We start from the raw sequence: 20692 nt of genomic DNA on the forward strand, positions 1-20692 counted from the left end.
ACCATGCTGTAAGTTTTAAATGTTGCCGTTTTATTGCAGAAGTCGGAGCAGTCAGACTGTTTCTGACAATGCGCTTAAAAGCTACTTTTATCACTGCTGAATCAGAAAAAATCTAAATTTGTAGTAAGATAAATATACAGCTGGCAATATAAAATTATGAAAAATACATAGAATTACCTCTATTTTTTATTAGAGAAATGGAAACAAACATTTACAGGAACAAAATGCAGAATCTATTTGTCATTAAGTAAATTGCCAGTGTTAGCATTTTCTTTATTTCCCATGACAGTATAAGGTAAAGATGCATTTCTTCTCCAGAAAACCTTTCAAAATTTGAAATCTGAAAGATATATATATATATATATATATATATATATATATATATATATATATATGTGTATGTGTGTGTGTGTGTGTGTGTGTAAAGGAAAAAAATCATAACATTGCCTTTGAACTTTTTTTTGTTAAATCCGTAAAAACAAGTAGTCTTTGTCCAGAGACTGAAACCCATCCGCCATACTAAAGAGGCTCTTTACTTTTAGTGTTTATCTACCCAATAGATTATGGTTTGTGAACTGTCAAAACCTGAGCAACGAGCAGCTGATATCAGGCCACTGTCCATCTATTTAGCTATATGTAAATGAGGACATTACTTTGCTTCCTACAAGTCAAAATCAATAGGAGTGAAGTACAGGCTATAGGCAAGCTAAAGCCAGTGAAGCATCCCAAGAACTGTTGTATTAGACATAGGCTCATATGTTCATAGATGTGTACTAGGCTAATGGCCCTGGAGCCTTTACAAGCCTAGCCCATTGAATTACCCTGGCATCGTGCCACCCGACCTTAGTTCCCTGTGCCCCTGTTGAGTAGAACCACTGGAGTGATCCCTCGGAGTGTATTTTCTTAATGCTTTATGGTTATCCTTTGCTTGAAAGGCTACTTTAGTCTCATATTTAACTACTGAAGACGTGAGTTTCCTGATTTGCCTGCTGAGCATAATGAGAGATTTTTTAGACAGTTTACTTTTATACAGGAATTTCTGCCTTCTTTTGTACAGTTTTTTTATGCCAAGGGTCCTGTTGAATCGCCCATCAGTAGTGTGTGGAGCTGAATGTTAAGTAATTCTAGTAAATTTAGGTATGCAGAGTGTTTTTCATGCTTTCCAGTTAGGGACTTGTAGTTATTTGTCGACATCTTTTAAAAAGGGTCTGTTGTAGTATACCACAAACTGTAAGAAGACAACAATATGGCACTTTTACCCAGAAATATTTAAACCTGCAGACCAGCTTACTCACAAAATCATTCTGGGCTAATGTCTAAACTAGAAGTAATGCCATATTATTTTTTCCCTGCCTGCAGTACTGCATACCATGCAACACTTAACACAGAAGTAATTATATTTACCGGAGTTGTCATTCAGCCCTCCATTCTCATATTATCATACTGCCTGGCCCTCAAGGGGTCATATGACTCTGTAATACACCTGTAGGGCAAAGCATCTTCTCTGAAAGGGAGTGTGGCACATCACCAAAGCATTTTCAATAAATAATTTGTCAAAAGTAACCGACAAAAGTTAGTTTGCCACACTTGACAAATTTGCTTAAACAAAAATAAAGCTGATTTTTTTTTTTTTGTAGAAGGGAATGTTCCATACACATCCCTAAGTGAGATAATGGCACACTCTCTTTCAGAGAAGACATCCTCTCTTTTTAATGTCATCAAACGGTTTGGGTTTCTGTTACCATGACATCAATGGACCCCATTTCTGAGGCAGGGTATGATTAGAGTTCAAAAAATTAGTATTGCTTCAGTCTCTGACATTTGCCAAGGGTGTTTCACCAGGAGATGGCTGGTTTGTGGAGTCATGTGACTGGCAGCTCAAGCCTTCCCGTTATTAGAGGATCAACCAGCCCACAACATCAGCACCATAGAATAATGAATTACTGAAGTAGCTACACTGAAGGATTAGTGTGGCCTATGTACTGAGAGACACAAAGTTATAACATGCAAGCAGAAACAAGAGCAATGTGAGATAAACACACTCAGTTCCAACAGCAGGAGCAACAGGGCTACATTTAGCTCCATGTGAACAGCAGAATGGGGTAATTCTGGCTTCATTCTGGGTGCTGAGAAGAACACTCTTGCAACATGTTTGAAAAAGGATTACTGATATGATACTCATTACAAAGGATATCAGGCAAGACAGGTTCACACCAGTGGGTAGGCCTCCAACACTCAAGTCCCTCACAGAGGCTGAATAGTTTTTTTCTACAAAGAACATAGAGATCGGCTCCTCATATTTGGGGGCACACTTAGATGTGAAAGCTGGGCTGCCACTAAACACCCATATGTTAGTTGATGACAAGCCAGGATGAAGATATAATAGGCAAGTAATATCTACTTTTGTATATTTAGTACACTCCACTATATTTGAAGGAAAGTCTTGACCAAGGCCCACTTGCATATCCTTGTGGACACCTCTGATCTGCAACTTTAACAATCTGCATAACTTGGTATGTATGTCAGTTTATGTTATAGTTTAACTTGGTATGTATTTATGCTATGCTTTAATGAGTTTACTACGTATGCAAAGGAGGTTATAATATGGTCAGACTATGTTGTCAGGTATATTCCTACTTTCATAGGTAGCATTGGTGGAAGGTCCAAAACAACAGAACAGCATAGGGCTGAAGTCATCAGGACACCCATGGCTAACAATGATGGCAACATACAAGTGGCATAGTCTGATGATACAGTGGCACTGTCTGTAACACTACAGGGGGAGAGGTCACTTATACTCACCATAACAGAGCCCCTGTAGAGGTACAGGCTGAGTATATAGCCTTACCAGGGCATAATTGATGCCATCTACCTAACATTTTCTCACTGGCTGCAATTTTGTCACTAGTGCATACAGCAACAGACACAAACACTGTTTCTGAGACATGCCCACCATTGGGAAAAGAAGTCAGGTGGGGGTTAGGCACTGTCTCGAGTCTAACACCATCACTCAAATGGGCTTGGCACTTGTCATTAACCAGAAGTTCAGCAGTTACCCACAACACTGGGCGATACTGTGTGTACTTAGTGAATTCTGCATGACATGAAGCATAGGAAGAGCAAACAGATAATGTTGCTGAGATGTATCTGGTAGCAAATGTTCCTTCCATCACTGCCCCAATGAGATACATTGCAACTACCCTCCAAACTGCCTTGGGAAGTAACTACTTCAATGCCTGTAGGAGTGTAAGGATGTGGGGAGGATCGACACATACTATTCCAAGTCATATCGCTGAGACCATTGGGTAGAGCCTCACTGTCATCTGTGGACATGCAGTCTGCCATGCCCACTTGTAGGCATCATCCAAGTCATAGCTGACAGATTTCCTCCAATTCAAAACCTGAGATGCCTCATTAGGTTGCACATACCCCCCATAGTTCTATCCCTCCATGTCATGTACTGCATCAAGCACAGACTCCACAAGCCAACACACTGGATGAAACTAACAGCTATATTGTAACAGCTTGACTTGACCAGTGATGGATGTAATCATTGACTCCCATAAATCTCGCAGAGTATATGACTGCATAACCCCCATCTCATAGTATTGCATCCTGCAGTCACATTTCACTGTCCCCCAACCACTCCAATGACTGCATTCCCTATTATTATGTTGCAGTGACCTGTCCTCCCAAGCACCTCCAGAAGTGAGAATGACTGCTGCCTACCCATCCCCTAACTTGTGTGGGTATGGTGATGTATGTTTGCAAAATGCACTGCAGTATATAACTTGGGTATGATAACCGTATGCATCATTCTATTCTGTGTTGTCTGTGCTGTGGCCCATCATTGTGGACCAGACATAAACTTGTTGTCAGTGCTGCAATGTACTGTACTCCCCTCTTCTCAGCTTTGGTACTATAGCTGTGTCCTCTCACCTGACTGACCTCCATGTCCTGATGGTAAAACTGGAGTTGAAGGTTTTGCCAAGCTGTTAACCTGTTGATCCAGCTGTGTGTGCAGTGTCCTGTTTTACAGTATTGCTCACACAACAGAAATCTTTCTGCAGATTTCAGGACTATACTGCAGTGTGCCCTCCTCCTTTTAGGAGGCTGAAGACCTGCTCCACTATACTGTGCGATGGGCATTAACAGCATTATAGACTACTTCATCTGTGGTTTAAAGGGTGTAGATGGGATCATAAATCAGGACTCAAGGGCATATCTGACAGTGCCCTCAATGCAGTTCAAACAACATATTATATGTGTGCTTACATGATACCTTTGTATATAAGGACTGTCTACCTAGCCTGTATGTGCCCCTACCAAATGGATGACCCTGTGGAAGATACTCTTGCAGGAAGCCACTGGTATAGATAAAATGTGTGTTGTGTGAGAATCATGAAAACTGCTGGGCAATGCAAGGGCAATTTATAAATAATACCCAGGGAATACAGACCACCTGGCAGTTAAGGGAGTAGAATCTTTTCCTGTTGAATTAACACAGACCAGCTGGACCATACGGTGCCCTGAAGACAGTGCATATACAATAAATGGCTCTTAGAACATGAAGAAAGTGGGCAATGTAGCAAAATGCCCATATGGTGTTAGAGACTCTCTCCTTTGCAATCCTAAAGAAGCAGATATACTGTTCCATATCTTGCAACATAATGTTCTCTAGCTGGTTCAGGATTTGCTAGACAGATGCATGTGATATCCCTAATGTGGCCTCAGCAGATTACTGAATGATCCTTGTTGCTGGAATTGTTAAAGCTACACACACCTTAGTATCCAAATGTAAGAGCATGCCATGAATCCTTCTGTGTTCCACTTAGGGGCAAAACTGTTTGATAGAATACCCCCATAGTCACCCATTCCACAAGAAAGGAGTCCACAATCTGCTTGGCATTGATGGCCATGAAACACAATATTCTGAGCACTGGTTTAGCATGTGCTGCTGAGATATAGCTGCTGCAAGTCCAAAAATCTCTCCCCTCATGTGCACTATGACTATCTGGCTAAAAAATGGGTGCTCACTGCAGCACAATGCATCTCTATTATATGTTTCTGAACTGGGCCACTTTTTCTGATTTAATTGCCTGCATAAATTGCATGGCTCACTTGTAAGGAGTTTTATTTCCAGTCATTACTCACTTACTCTTATGCATTGCATACTGCCATATTCTGATCCTTGTGTGATCATGCTGCATCTCTCAGACACTCCTTACCTCCATATTTTACCACTATCCACATTAATACCCAATGTGCTAAACATCTATAAGTCCTTCTCAAGGTTTCAGACGTACTTGGATGTAGGAAATAAAATTAACAGTTGTATTACCTCTACACAGTGCATGCTTAGCTTTGGATGCCAAGCCTGATGCAAAACTAAACACTTTTAATCAAACCATCATAAGTATCTCATAAGTTACTTCATGGTACTCTTCCCATAGTTGATCATTTACAATTTGCTCTACCCCAATTGTCTATAGTAAGCAATTGATTGTCCAAAATGAAGTCAATTAGTACAGCTGCCATTTTAGTACTTTCATTATTCTATTTTACATTTACAAACCCAAAAGAAGCTTATATTTCAAAGAAAAAATATAAATTATAAAGCTCAGGGCTAATTGGGAAGATAAGAATGACAGGAGGAGGACAGGCTAGCTCCTTAGATATGGAGATAATGCTTGAAGCGATACAGAAAATGAGAAGGAAGATCAATTAAGATACATTGTCATATTTACTTGGAATGTGATTTTCCATGTAACGCAATACATTAATGTGAAGGACTGCACATTTCTTCATATGTCCTGCTCCTCTAAACTGATCAAAATAACGTACAACCCTGTGATGGCTATCTGATTAGAAAAAAAAAAACATCAATTTGCTCATGACTATCTGAAAATATTTCTAATGACATTGACAAGGAAAACAATTGCATCATGGTTAATGTTTAATACGTTGCTAGCCTTAACTTTAAATAAAATTGTAGCATTACATGGTCACAGATACAAACTCTCAAAAAATCTCCTGACATTATGAAATTAGGGAGTGCATTAATTCAGATGCATTAATTCCTGTGGGGTATATACTGTGAAAACAACTTAAGCAACATTCTGCATAATGACAATAGTTGCAAACTAGCAAATCCATTAGATTTTTAGCTAAATATTCTCATTCACGAAATAGCAAATCTGTTAGATCTCTTGTTTTATGCAAATAACTAAATGCCCACAACAAGGCAGTATTTTTAATAACTACAAGAAATGCATCTCAGCACCACAAAGGCCGTGTCTGTCTGAGAAGCGGCCCAGTACTACAAACTGGACACTCCACAGGACAGACCATATATTTTATTTGTCAAACTGTCATAGTATGTTTAGTTACCATGGTAAGAGAGAAAACAAATGAAAGCATAAAATGCAGAATAAGAAACCTGGTTCCTTTTCTTAAGAAATGTTTATTGAATTATTGAATGAATGCACAAATGAATTCTTGAATTAATGCATATTTCCCACAATTAAAAGTGCAACCATATGATTTAACATTATAAGTAATACTCTTCAGAGATTAATCCATATTTGATTTTTGATTAGCATAAAAAGCATATATTCTTATTGTAATTAATAGGAAACGACAAAAGATCATATGATGCAATGTCCTTCAAGCCAGACTCTGCAGTGAAATACATAATGAAAATATAATATTCTTCATGTCATTTTGAATTGATTTTTATTAATCTATTTAATTTATTTATGATGCAAGGGATAAGTGGAACACTACAGAAAAACTAGCATAATAAGCATTATTGTCTGCATGCATATTTTATCAGTAGGATGTGGATATTTTAATGTAGAAAACAAAGTGACAAAGCAGACAGAGTTCTTTTCCATTCCCTCTGGGGAATATGTATTAAGTGCAAAAGCCTTGTTCTGTTCTGCTTACTTCTTCAAAATATAACTGTAACGTTGATCAGTGATATCCTTAAAAAAAACTGATATTTCCATAATTTTCTCTTCCCTCTGATATCTTGTTGTCAGTTAAAGTTTTTCTGCGCTTCATTGGCTGGTTGCAAATTAATCTGACACATTAAACTGAAATGAAATATTGTAGTATTGCTGTAACAGCAATACGTTATTTGAATGGTGTGCTTTTGTGTGCGGGTGTGGCTGTGTGTGTATATGCACTACAGTTGGGGGGGAGGGGTCCAGTTATTTGCCACTCAGGAAACTTTTACAGAGTTCTCAGTAAAATGTCACCCAAGAAGACTCTCCTGTGACACTGCTGGGAAATGTCATTGTTCTCAGTCTTTGAGGGACACCATTTAAACCTATACACTTTTTTAAATACCCATTATCCATTTGAAGGGACGCAGTTTAAACATTTTTTTTCAAACTCCCTAATAACTTAAAACAAAGAAGAAAAACATGGAGAACCTTCTTTGTTCCTTTGATCTGCAGAAAACTAATAGTTTTTCATTAACCAGTGATTAAAATCAAAATGCTCCTTTACAAAGTAACCAACTTTTGAAAGAGCTTTAATATTGAACTATATACCTGGCTATATGGAAATAAAAACATTATATGTTCTAATTGGAATATATTTAAGTATAATAGGGCAGCCATGATGGTGCAGCGGTTAACGTTGTTGCCTCACAGCAAGAGGCTCTCCGGTTCGATCCTCGGCTGGGGCATCTTCTGTGTGGAGTCTGCATGTCCTCCCTGTGGTCGCATGGGTTTCCCCCGGGTGCTCTTGGCTTCCTCCCACATCCCAAAGACATGCTGTAGGTGGATTGGAGACTCTAAACTGGCCCTAGGTGTAAGTGTGTGTGTGCCTTCTGTGGAAGGTTGGGCACTCGACACTGTAAAACTCCACTGCCAATCTTGAGCGGACAGGTGATCCGCTGTGGTGACCCCTAACTGGGAAAAGAAGAAGTATGTGAGATCTTAGGTGATGGGCTCCATTTTGTTTACAAACCTTGTGACAATTTGAAAAATATCCAACAATAAAAAAGAACAGTCCATGCGTAAACGTAATGCCATGGTAATATACACCACATAGAAAACTCAAATACTTAAAGGCAAAACAAAGCACAACGGGCATGTAAAACATGTTACATTTATATAATAATTTAAACACTTTTATTTTATTAAAGACTTTCTTTAAAGGTACAACATCTTCTTTCTATAAAGTCTCTATAAACACACTAAAGCACTCCATTACGACATACAAAGCAGCCTTTACTGTCAGGGACTGAACTTAGATGGATATTGAAGCTTAGGGCAGACAAGGGAGTTGGGCTTAATGAAGTAGTTTCCATTAAATCAATACTTAAAGCTAGAGGGTTACCTAGATGAGTCTTGCTGACCGTAAAGGCTGCTTTGTATGTTGTAATGGAGTGCTTTAGTGTGCTTATAGAGACTTTATAGAAAGATGTTGTACCTTTAAAGAAAGTCTTTATGATGATGTCATCAGGGAGAGGGGGAGGCATTTTTACTGGATGTTTTAATTTAAATTGTTATATAAATGTAACATAGAGGGAATGTTTGTTATTATGGTCTGAAGAAGTCACGTTAGTATGGTGAAAGCGCTTACCTGAATAAACTGTGACTTGGTTAATTTTTACATGTCCATTGTGTTTTGTTTTGCCTTTAAGTATCTGAGTTTTCAATTTGAAAAATATGTTTGAACAGCATTAAGTGATGAAAACATATATATATATATATATATATATATCTATATATATACAAAATCAGCCACTGCCAGATAGACAAAACCACAGGAGTCAAAGTATAGATTTACGCGTTTCGTTCAAATTTAATCCACTTTGAACTTCATCAGAATAACAAATAATCCAAGAAGAGGTTTAAAAACAGTGTAAAAAATAGCCATGTGACTCTACTATCCAATAAATCAGCGTGTTCCATTCAACTTGAATAATTTCAAATTGTTAAAGATATATACATATATATATAATATATGTGTATAATACATAGTTATAGTTATATGATGTAAAAACAATACAAACAATAACAACACTAACAATGACAAAAAAGTGAAACTATTAGTTATAGTGACTGTAAAAATAATTGTAAAAATGATTATAAAAATAATCAAAATTCAAACTAGACATGAATATTGTTAAGGTCTTTGAGCTAACAAAAAACACTTAATGTTGATCACATCATTCAGCCCAGGAAATTCATCAGCTTTAAGCAGAATCTGCCATAAAGCTTCTTTACACTCCAATTTGATTTTATAATTACCAGAAAACTGTTCATCACTTACTTTTTCTAAAATAGAAAATCTAAATTTCTTAAAATCTGTGCAAGAAGCTGCATGCCTTGCTAAAGCATTAGAAGTGTCATGTTTCTTAATGGCTGTAACATGCTCATAAATACGTTTGTTGAAAGTCCTAATGGTTTTTCCTACATAAAATTGTTCACATGTATCACAAATTGCTATATATATCACATTTTGTGTCTTACAAGTGTAATAGCCCTTACAATTAATAATTTTATGTAAATGTTTAAGAAAAATAGTATTGGTTCCAGATATATATATACATGTTATGACAGCTTCTTTGTGATCTTATCCGCATAGATGTTGTTATAGACCAAATAGTGCTGCTTCAGCTGTGTTAATTGTAACCAAATGTGTAGCTAGGATGCAGTGAATGTGGCACCTACCAGGGGCACACAATGCTAGGGGACATGACTGGCAGATTCCAATCTGTCTTTAATGCATTAAAGACATTGAAAGTGAACAGATGCAAGAAAAGATAGCCTCATGTCTACATGTAAAATAAAATAATCTCTGTGGTCTTGGCAGACACAGCATGAAAAGACACAAGCACTAATTTTCATTTACTTTAATAAAATCATGTTCATGCTATGAAAAACTTTAATAGCCATAATAGGTTCATATACAGCATATAATTTAACACTACAGGACCCATATATTATTGTGTCATCTTATAATCATTTTTATCAGTCACAATAATTTTCTGTTTAGTGGGAAGCATGTATGGGTATGTGCATGGAGATGGATGGCTGATTTCACACAATATGTTCCCTCGGGCAAAAATTTTGATATAAGACATGGTAGTTATGCTTTCTTCACCCTCTGTTCATAGGTGTTCACTAGGCTAATGATCACAAGGGCCTTTTTAAGCCCAGCCATGCATTCCAAATCTCTGACAAGTTCCGGTATCCTTGATAAGCGTAAGCAGGGGCTTGGGAGATGAAACATTTACAAGCAGGGGATTGGGAGTTGAACTACTTACAGGTTGCCTGTGTCCTTTAGAGACATAGGTGCCAAATCAGGGAGGAATTTTCTGTTCCCCATTCAATTGTTCAAGTTACAGTTGAATTGAGTTAGGAGGAACTCTGCTTCACATGGATGGGGAGTCTGTTCAAGACACTGCGTAGTGTCTGGGAAACATACCTCACTCTCCAGCAGGTCATATTTATATCACAGGCAAGGTCTAAGTCTTTAGAATAGGTAATTCTGGTGCTGTTTGTTTTGTGGATATGCAAAAGGTCAATCAGAGTGGGATCTGACAATGCCCTGTATGCTAGGCATAAATTTCCCTTCAACAGCCTGTAGGAGACAGAATACAGGGATAGGGCCTTGAAGTGGTCCGAACAGGACAGTTTACTTACGTATTCTGTTAGTGAGGAATCTCTATGGATATTCCAATGGTTGGATATGCCTGGTTAGGTACATACCAAAGGGGGCACTGTATTCAATAATGGGTTTGATGACTGCCTAATACAGTGGAACAGTGACTTCCTTGGACCTAGATGCCATGCCTTTGTTTATAAGTTGTGCAACACAATGATTTCCTCACTACTGTACAGATGTGGTGGTCAAAGTCTAGTTTTATTATGTGTGTCCTTAAATCCCTGACTAGTGGGTCATCTCTAAGGGATGTGTTGCCAATATGGCAGTTACCAGGGGTGGATGACTTCCTAAAGGATACTATTATACATTTATTGGCATTTGGTTTTAGTCCATGGCTCTGACACCAGTTGTCTGACTGTGTCAGCCCTTCCTGGAGAACATTTTTATTGGTGTGGGATTGAATGACCGCTCCTAATTTGCAATCATCTGAAAATTTAGTCAGCCAGCGACCATTGACATTGGCCTTAACTTCTGTCTGGGCCCACTGATGCAGTGCTCTTGGCCTTAGAGAGAGCATTAAGAACCTGTTCCCTAGTGATAGCATGGGGGAGTTATATTTGATGGTATTCCCTGACGGAAGATTGAAGGGGAGAGAGGGGTAAAGTTGGAGGTGAATTTGTTGGCCAGTAGGTTTGCTATATCTTCTGGATCAGTATAGGTGGCTCCATTTACAATGAGCTCTGCATAGAATTTTGTTTTCCCTTTAAGGTTGCAGACATAGCTAAAGAATGCCTTGTGGCTGTCGTTGGTAGATTTTATTTTTCCTCTGAGTTGATTGTTTAGTTTGATGAGAGTGTTTTTATCTTGGGTGCTGCACTTCCTAATTTTTGCTATGATTTTCTTCCTTCTGTTAAACAGCCTATTGATTTTGTGATTCCACTAGGGTGGCTTGTTTTTTTTTTTTTTTTAGTTAGTTCTGTACTTCTTCCTGGTGGGTACAGCTGCCTCTATCCAGCTATTAACATGCTGCTTCTATAGGGCTTCTGTGAACAGTTCTGTATAGGCAGCAGTGTTCTCATGGTTTATGGGGCTTGACATTTTGCCAGGTTATCACTTAATAGCAAGATGTTAGCCTTAGAGTAATTCCTGAATATTCCAGGGTTAGCTAGGGGTCCAGGTTTTATTTTTACTTCAAAGGACACCATTTTGTGGTCTGACCTTACCAGGGAAGACATTACACTAGGGGGTATAAAACACCTTCCCATATTAGCGAGGACCAGATCCAGTATGATTGCACCCCTGGTTGGTGTATTGACAATCTGGTCCAGTGAATTTGTCTTTACAAAATTCAGGAATCTCTGTGCCTATACATTTGGTGTCATACAGAATTCCCAGTTAATAGTGGGGTAATTAAAGTCACCCATGAATATGGTATTGGGTTGGACGGTTAGTGTTTCCAATAAGTTTAAATACATGGTATGGGTTAACTGGGTCATAGAAGGGGACCTACAGCTTGCAAGGAAGTGGTATTGGATTATGCCTATTGTGATTTGAACATGGAGTTCAAGTGGATTATCCTGTTTGACCAGCCTTGAGGTATAGTTATTTTTTTTAAAAACATGTTTATTGGTTTTAACATACAATCAGAAAAACACAGTAATTTATACAAGCAGTTAACAGATGAGAAATTTTAACATTCATAAAACAACTTAAGTATTTACAAAGACATCCACAGTTAAATACATCATCTAACACAACTATAATACATTATAAAGGTTCCAAGTCTTTATTTAAACTTTGTAAAGTATCCCACATATTATAGCTGGTTGTTTTCCTAGACGTTCTTGATTTAATAGTCATTAGTTCCATTTGACATACCTTTATCAAAACATTTTTGAACTCGTTAAAAGAAGGAGGGGTATCTGAAATAAATCCAATTTCTAGTTATAATCTTTCTAGCCACTGCTAGAATTGACCATAATAAGAGAAGTTTAACCTTTTTAACACAATTTTGTATGGGAGTATTGAAGAGGATTAGTGATTTAGATATTGTAAAATTATCTGTAAAGAGAGCCTGTAGAAAATTGCTAATTGATGTCCAGTATTCCTTCAGCTTTATACAATCATAAAACATATGTGCCCAGTTAGCATTTATCTCTGAAGTACATCTCTTACATATGTTATCTTTTATATTAATTTTGCTCATTATTAGAGGGGTATAGAATGACCTGTGTAAGAATTTCCAGGCATAAAGTTTCCATTTAATTGAGAAAGTTGTTTTAGAAGCTGATGCCAGTATATGACTTTCATCTTGTTGTTTTGGAGGTTCTCTACTTATGGAATTGAAGTAATTCCAGTAATTTTCTGGACAGTTGTAGGTTTCATCTCTAATAATGTTGTGTATGTGAGAAAGTTTGCCTTTATCTAAAACCTTCTGTTGAAGGTTTAGTATCATGTAATCTATCAGTATTGGGACAGATTCTTTAGTTATCGGTGTTATTAAATCTAGTGTATTAGAAAGATATTGTCTGAAAGCCTGAATCTCCAACCAACAAGTTTCATCCAAATCAAATTCTTGAATTAAAAAAAATCTAGGTTTTTAACTTTATTATCCTGCAGTATCTGATGCCAATACATTAATTTATTCTGCCTGAATAGTAAAGTTTTATCAGGGTAAGATGATAAGAGTATACCTTGTGTATATGTTATGGGAAATAAAATGAAGATCCATTCCTTATATTTGGGATGTTTATATATAAAGTTATGGAAAGTAATAATAATATTTATTGGATAATCTGATGTGTGTCTCGGTGATATGGATACAATGCAAAATAGTTTGAGTATCCATAATATGGGATTATTTATAATTATATTTTTGTGTGTTAGTGGTATACTGGTTAGTTCCATGCCAATTAATTCCCAATATTTTTTTCCATTTCGCAACATATGAATTATCTATTAGTAGAGATATAGTTTTGATAATAGAGGAGATAGAGTATAGATCAAAGTCAGAAAAGGCTATACCTCCTTGGGACCAATTATTGATATGTCTTTAATGCTACTCTAGGTCTATGAGGTACCCAGAAGAATTTCAACATTAATGAGTTTAATTTTTTAATGATTGTTTTGGTAGGTGGGAGTAATATTGATTGTATTATATATAGTATTTTTGGAAATATAATCATTTTTATAATTGTAAGTCTTTCCTCCATGGAGAAAAGGATATTATTCCAACTTTTAAACAGAGTTTGAATGTTTTCAAGACATTTTCTATAGTTATGTTGAATGATTGATTTAATATCTCTTGCTAAGATCCTAGATAAGTTATATGACCTGAATTGGGTATATATTTATGATAGCTTTTTAAAGAATATTTATCCCTAAATGTATTGGCAGAATCTTTTTTTCTGCATTAAATGTCAGACCTGAGATTTTCTTAGTCTGCCATTGTTTTAAATAATGACTGTATAAAAGAGTTTCCTGTTGATGTAATTAGTACATCATCGCAAAAAGATGAATTTTAGATACTGTATTCTCATTTATTTTAAATCCTTCTATGCCATTGTTGTTTCTAATTAATTTAGCCCAGGGCTCCAATATTAAGGTAAATATAATAAAGGGGAGAGTGGACACCCCTGTTTAGTACCCTTTAATATGGGTATCTTTTGAGAGACCTATCTGCCACTTTTTATGTATGCCAGTGCTCCTTTATATAGATTTTCAATCAGATTTATGAATGCTTAAAAGAAATCTGTACACCTCAACAAGATAAACAAGTAGTCCCAGCTCACAGAGTCAAAGGCTGAGTTTATCTCAAGGCTAATTAGTGTCAGATCCTTCTTATTTTTATTTGCATAATCAATTAGAGTTAAGGTTCTTCTTTTGTTGTCAAAAGTACTTCTATTTATAATAAAACCTGTTTGATCTATGTCAGTAATGTTTGGAAGAATTGTCTTTAATCTGTTAGCAAATATGTTCATAAACATCTTGTAGTCAACATTGAGCAGTGAGATGGGCCTATATGATGAGCATCTTGTAGGATCTTTATTAGATTTCAGAAATGGTGAGATAAAAGTATATTTCCAAGCTGGGGGGATAGTAGATTCAGTCTGAGCTGCCAGGAAAACATTATGTATTAACGTATGAACATTTTAGAGATTATTTTGTAAATCTCTGGTATTATACCATCATTACCTTGTGCTTTGTTTAACTTGAGTTTGTTTATTTGAGTGGCAATGTCTGTATATGAGATGCACTTATCCAATGACTAAACCTGTTGTTTATTAAGTTTTTTGTCGATGTATGTGGAAAAGAAATTCTTTATTTTATCTTTTGGGTCCATATTAACTTTATCATTATTTATTTTATAAAAGTATTCTTTAAACTCCTCTAGAATTTCTGATAAATTAGAAACATTGTTTTTCCTCGAGGAAAAAAGTCTCTTTGATATGATTTTGTTTATTAAGTCTTTTTGTTTTACTTTTAAGTTTACTTAAATATTTGGGATTTATTGAATGTGTTAGGAATTTATATTTCTCTAGGTTTATTTAGATTTTGTGGTTTAAAATTTCTCTATACTTCTCATTTAACTTATTTATTTCTTGTATAATTCTTTTATTTGTGATATCTCCCTTGTTGTTGAGCTTAAAAGTGTCTAGCTTATTTTGTATGTCTAGTAGATCTTTATCCCATGTTTTCCTTTTATTATTATACCATCTTCTACTTTGCCCATATAGATATGATTTCAAAGCATCCCATATATATATATATATATATATATATATATATATATATATAAATATATATATATATATATATATATATATATATATATATATATAATCGAAATATCTGGTGTAGTGTTTATTTCTAAAAAGTTTTGTGTCTCCTTATTTACAAATTCTTTGAAGTCTTTTAGTTGAGTTAAGTAGGCAGGAATTCTTCTAATCTGAGTATTGTGTATTACATTTACAATAAGTTCAAAGTGATAGAATTATGGTCCGATATTGGGCAGGAAATGACCATAGATTGAGATAAATCTTTTACAAGTTGGTTAGCGATCAGAACTATATCTATTCTAGAATAAGATTTGTGTCTATTCGAAAAAAAAAGCATATGTTAGTGACTTAGAATCAGCTTGGTTATTAATGTCATTTAAATGATATACATTAATAAAGTCTTTTAGATGTTTTGCGTTAGCTGTAATTTTCCTCTTTCCATGGTAGTAGTATCATTGTCATATAGAGTACAATTGAAATCACCTGCTAATATGATGTCTCCTTTAGAGTGGAGTACTATTTGAATGAAATGATGTTTCACTGTGGCAATACCTATGCCTGGTATCCAATATATGTTAATAAAGGTAAAAATCTTCCTATTAATCTATACTATAACCATGCAAAACATTCCCTTGTCATGTTTGTATGTCTTAATAATTTTGGGAATAGGTACAGATTTGTTCCACAGGATAGCTACTCCTCTTTTTTTCTGTGTATGTTCCGAGCTGACTAAAGTTATGTACTTGTTGGTTTCTAGTTTATCTATGTCTTTTTTAAGGAGAGGAGTTTCTTGAAGAAATATTAGGTTAGATCTATGCAGGTTGAGATATCTGAATAAACTTCTCCTCTTACATGGGTTGTTTAACCCATTAATGTTTAGAGAGATCGATCTTACGGTTACCATTTGACATGTATAGCGTAAGGTAAAATATGTTTAGTTTATCATTTTTTTATACGTATTAGTAATCTGTTCCCTCCTATAGATGATAAATTAATCAAGGCTTTGACTTGTGAGGTTTCTATATGGACATGTGGGTCTTTAATTTTTATTAGAAATGAAAGTGTGACTGTAAGAAATGATGTGGATGTCAGAACTGTAATCATACTATAACAATAATCAGATAAAATAGTGTTAGGATTGAACTTCGCACCCAGCCTGGAGTTATAAACTCCGAATTCAAGTGGTTACAACTACCCGAGTTACCTCTCTAACTATAACAGCAGAACTCTAGCTACCACCTAATGTCTATAAATACTAAAATTTTCAAAAGCAAAGTTAAACTCATCCATTTTACTATGTATTATAAAAGAAGTAATTCAATTTATGTACTTATTTCTTGATATGTGTCAAGATTTCATTAAGGACTTCTTGATATCATATCTTTAGAACTAGAAAGAACAGTTTAACAGCAAAAAATTTATAAATCAGAATGATAGATCATTGAAACTTTTCATTGGCTTGTTTGTATAAACATAAATATGTATTTGAAACAGAAAGTTTAACTAATACAGTTTATATAGACCATAAAAATTCAACTTAGATATTCCAGATATTGTAAAGGATATGTATTTATATCTATAATAGCGTGTTAACAATAGAAACATTACAAAGTAAATTACACAATTTGAAACCTTTTAAAGGGATTGGACTATAACAGGAGATCCTTTTCTTAAGAAAGTAAATAAATCAAATCATGCATATAAGCATAATCAATTTAACCAACTATTAAGCAGAATTAAACATTTTTAACAAGATAAAAGAGCATCTTTATATATAACTGTTTTATTTAATAGCCTAGTATTAACTGCAACACAACTAGGAAGGGAAGAAGAGAGAGAGAGAAAAATAAATAAATAAATAATAGGCGCTTTGTGCATACTTAACTTCCCTGAGCTTAGTAAAATCTGTTTACTAATGCTTCTGTGACACAGTATATTATTCAGATGGAATTATTCATTACAGTTGGTATGAAAATAGTAATGTTAATGATAAAAACATATGCAGCTATAGAAAGATACATAAATCTATTATCTGCTAGTTCATAGAACTATGGTGAGAAAATTAATTATTAAAGTAAAAGCAGAATAGTAAAACCATAGTGTTAATTAAAGGGAAGTCATGACATTATGCAGAAAACGGTATGCAATAGCTTCATATAATGTAAATACTACATACTAGCTTAAGAATGCATCAAATATCTCTACTTCTGAATTAAAAAAAGTTCAGTATATAAGATTATCTTACAGTGCTAGAAAGCAAAAGCATAGTCTAGCATGTGCATTGAAACAGCAATTGCAGTCCTGTATTTGAGTAAAGCAACCTTTAAGAACATTCTAACTAATATACTTCTGAATTCAGCTGCTACACATTTCAGAACTTCAGCATATGGTTTAAACAATAAAACAATACATTAATATGTGCTGTAGTCTTACTAAACACAAATTATATCAATAGAATGTTGTTATAATTATTAAAACTCACATTTTTGTGTTGAAAAGTTCATTTTCATCATATTTCTACATTTGTGACTGTTCTACTTCCTGGGACAGGTATAGTTATTTTTGATATATATCAAGACAACTCCACCTTTAGTCCCTGTCTGTATAGTAGCTGGTCTAAGTATTTGGAAGGCATTATAACCTTGCACTGTCAGTGTGCTCTCTGAATGTTTAAACCATGTCTCATTGACTGCACAGATGTCAACATTCTCTAAGGTTAAGAGAGATTCTAGAAAGTGGAGTTTTTTGTTTAGACTCCTAGCATTGAGCAGTAATACCTTTAGATTTTCTTGGTTTTGATTTGCATTGCCTGAAAAACGCACAATGGGGCAGACAATGTTTTAGCTAATATTCAAAAGCCTAGAGGGGAAAGGTGCAGACCATCCCTGGCAAAGCGGCAGGGTCTGTTGACCATTTCCTTCCATGCTGACAAATATTATACCCCCTTAGAATGACACCAGAAACTAAGCCTCTTATTAAAGTCAGTCATTTTTTGTTCGTATTGTGGCATCATACTTGGGGAAGGTAAAATGCTGCTCAACAATAGGCTCATTCTAGCTTGGGACACATATTCCAAGAGCTCCATGATGTTTTTCTTCATATAGTCTAGGGAGGTATGTCTCAGGTCATTTACAACCACATGGACTATGACTGAATCATACTGGTAGTTGTGGTCCAATGACCTGAGTGCATGCGTAATGTGGTGGATCCCAGCCTCTGGTAAGCAACTGACCGTGACTTTCTCCTTACTCAGCCTGGTAAGAGGGACATCAGTGTGTTTCACAATGGAGTCTCCAATGACCAGAATGCTGGACTGTGTGGTTGCTTGTCTTATGGGCTTAGAAATAGAGGATCCATGAGATGTGGCTTTATGCGTTGATATGGGTGTTGTTTTGAAAGAGTGTATTCAGGGCAGCTGAGGGTACCAGGAAGTCTTTGGGGTTTAGGGAGGTTACATTTAAGTATTTTAGTAAATGTGGGTCTATATGTCTGCTTTGAATTGTGTGTGATGAGTGCAGCGTGTGTACTACTGGCAATCTTATTGAAATTAAGAGTACCTTTTATATCAGAGCTTTGCCTCAAGTGATATTTTGTAACTATATCTCTCATATACCATATCAGTTTGTTTGAGAAATAACTGGTTGCTAATAAACATGAGGCAATTTCTACATTTCCTCAGGATGCCTATATCTACCAAGATGGTAACAGAGATTATGGTAAAGCTATATCAATGGCAAGAGACCCTTATCTTGTTGATTAGACAATTGGAGTGAGAATATAAAGCAATGTCATTAGCATCCAGTTTTCAACTCTGGGGACAGTGCTTGTCACTGCAAACTAGTTGTCTGTATCTATGCAGGGCACTACCAAACACTTAAGGGAAAACTAATAAGTAGATCCTGAAAATTTACGGATGAGGTGTTTAGGCAGATATGCTGAAGTCAGAAACAAATCAAGCAGAACTCACTGAAAACAAAGAATTAGCTTGTCAAGAATGATGAAAAAAGGGGAGTCACGTGAATGGCTACTGCCATTGCACCTCCAGAGCCAAGTCACAGTTCAGTGATGTTCATTTTTCCCTCTTGATTCCATAAATTTGGACAAGCAGTATAGTTTAGTGTTGAGCCACGTGTAATTAATTTTGGCAATGGATGCTCCTAAAGTTATAGAAGTTACACCAGAGCTTCAGAGAGTTTGATCCTCAATAATATCATTATCAGACATAATGAAAAGTGTCATGGTAGACATACAGCCCATTAAAAAGGTAGCAGCAAGTCATGATATGCATCTGCAGGTGAATCATGATGCTCTGCATCATCATCAAAGAGAATTAGGGGAGGGGAAGGCTGTTTTGTCTTCACATTTGAGGGACTTACAAGATCTACAGCAGCATACCAACAAAATGAGACACCTGGGCAGTGCAAGAGCTGCACTTTGTTTGGTCATGATGCCCACATTATTTAAATTTGATCCACTAACCAATTTTACTTCACTGGACTCTAGCAGGGATTAAATAAAAACCCAACTCCCTGTGCTTGAAATTCAGCTGGAAGAACTTGCCTCTATTGAGGGTTTAAGGAGTGATCTGGCTAAAGATTCTGGCTGTCTTGCCAGGCAGGAGGCTTCATGGCCCTCATGATCATCTCTTGGCAGTGACTATACAAAGCTGATATTATAAATATTGTAACTGTAGTTTTATCACAATAAAGTCTTTCATGCCTGACAAAACTGTAAAGGCATACTTGCCAATGTTAATTAACTATGTTTAGTTTGACACCTCTTTCAGTATTTAATATGATTTAATCTCTGCTTTAGGGAGGATGCATGTTTAGTAAAGTTTGTAGCGCTAAGATTGGTGCTGGTGGGCAAATAATGCTTCTTTTCAACCTCAGTTGATAATATATGAACATATAACCCAAGATCGGCCTGTGAGGGCCTCAGAGACTGCATGTGAATAGGAGTGCTGTTCCCCATCATCTCTCCATCATTTCCTGGCTTGATATTTATTCAGGCACTTAACAACAGGGTTGTGTACTGGCTTTGTATTTTTGCTTTTGATCTGATTCTTTTCCTGTAATTTTTCCTAGTTCTTGAAGTTAATCTCTTTGTTACAGGTAACAATGACAAAGCTTGCCACATCAGCATACACGTCAATGCACAGGCTATACTGGCCAAGATAATGGTGGAAGTTAAAAGGGTAAGTTGGAATATATGGGGAACATCTACAGCATAGAGAGCCAAGGCAACAGAAACATGAAATTAATATGTACCAGTTTGTGTTCTTG

The 20692-nt window shown here is 35.9% G+C and overlaps 1 protein-coding gene across 1 annotated transcript in view; it reads right to left on the reverse strand.

The window, feature by feature from the left end:
* Nucleotides 1–20692, reverse strand: part of CARMIL3 (capping protein regulator and myosin 1 linker 3) — a 3552770-nt gene that overhangs the window by 1617510 nt on the left and 1914568 nt on the right. The gene's annotated exons all lie outside the window — the stretch shown is intronic.

This window comes from Protopterus annectens, chromosome 16.part0 (genome assembly GCF_019279795.1).
Source record: "Protopterus annectens isolate FY-2018-M chromosome 16.part0, PAN1.0, whole genome shotgun sequence".
NCBI lineage: Eukaryota > Metazoa > Chordata > Ceratodontiformes > Protopteridae > Protopterus > Protopterus annectens.